This window comes from Aplysia californica, unplaced genomic scaffold (genome assembly GCF_000002075.1).
Source record: "Aplysia californica isolate F4 #8 unplaced genomic scaffold, AplCal3.0 scaffold00196, whole genome shotgun sequence".
Lineage (NCBI taxonomy): Eukaryota > Metazoa > Mollusca > Gastropoda > Aplysiida > Aplysiidae > Aplysia > Aplysia californica.
In genome coordinates this window covers 89,252-90,414 of record NW_004797466.1, presented here as the reverse complement: position 1 = coordinate 90,414, position 1,163 = coordinate 89,252, and the positions used below count along the sequence as shown (strand labels likewise).

The window sequence follows — 1,163 nt, the reverse complement described above, 5'->3', positions numbered from 1 at the left end:
GGGGGGGGCACGTAGACTGGCGTACAGTCAGATCAAATTTCATACGCAAACACCTCAAAAGCATGAGCACATAATGCCACTGGAAAATTTTTGTTCAAAAGATGGCTGGTTATATAAAAACAAAATAAGTTCATACTAAATAGATTTTTTTTAAACGTACGAAATGTAAGGAAATATACTTTGGAAAAGAAAGCTAAATTTAGAAAAGCTGTCTTATTCACCTTCGATATCGATCATCGATCCGCTGGTATCCATTTGATCATTCATACACTCCTTTCTGAACACCACCTCCTTATCAATAATTTATTATGTGAAAGTTGCTGTTGTTGTTGTTTCTGTTTTGTTTTTGTTGTTGTTGATGATGATGATGATGATGACGTTGTTGTTGTTGTTGTTGTTGATGGTGATGATGTTTTGTTGTTGGGTTTGTTTTGTTGTTGTCAGCTGTTTCTTTCTTTTTTTTTGGGGGGGGGGTATTTTTTAATTCTCATGAAAAAGACATTACTTGCACCAAAATTATTTTTTTTAAAGAAACAACAGAAAATAACCTAGTGTTAAGTTGTACCGTTCTCGATAATACAAATACATTGTATTATACATGTATCACAATTAACTTTTACAATAAACAAGACTATGTCGTTCGCAGTAATATTATTATAAGTGAAAAAAATATGAGGTCCCACCGAGATTTGAACTCGGATCGCTGGATTCAAAGTCCAGAGTGCTAACCATTACACCATGGGACCATCTGTTGAGCTGGTTACCAGTCTCCGTATGTTAGATAAAGTTACAGCTGGCCGAGCTCAGAATTCTCCTAACGTCAGACAGGAGAGTGAGAATGTAGGTCAACTGTCCAGGTGACAGAGCTCTCCAACGTCAGTAGACTCCAAATATAGACTTATCCTGGATGTGGCATTTATTGTACTCCTTCGAGCGATATTATGTGTACACCGTCCATCTATTTACGTAATTCTTCTCACTATCCACCCTCCCCTACCCCATATTCACCACTCTTTCCACAAACATAAGATTAAAAAAATAACCAGATTAAAGAATTAGCAAAAGAAAAAAAAAAAAAAAAAAAAACACTTTTACAACAGAATCCCCCAACCCCTTTCTTATTCTTATGGTGTCACGTTAGACTCTCAAACACATGCGCACAC

The 1,163-nt window shown here is 36.2% G+C and overlaps 1 protein-coding gene and 1 non-coding gene across 2 annotated transcripts in view; both read right to left on the bottom strand.

The window, feature by feature from the left end:
* The window catches only part of LOC101847112 (cholinesterase), a 98,344-nt gene that overhangs the window by 52,550 nt on the left and 44,631 nt on the right, over positions 1 to 1,163 (bottom strand). The gene's annotated exons all lie outside the window — the stretch shown is intronic.
* TRNAQ-UUG lies at positions 675 to 746 on the bottom strand. The gene has a single exon. It is a non-coding gene; the product is annotated as a tRNA-Gln (tRNA).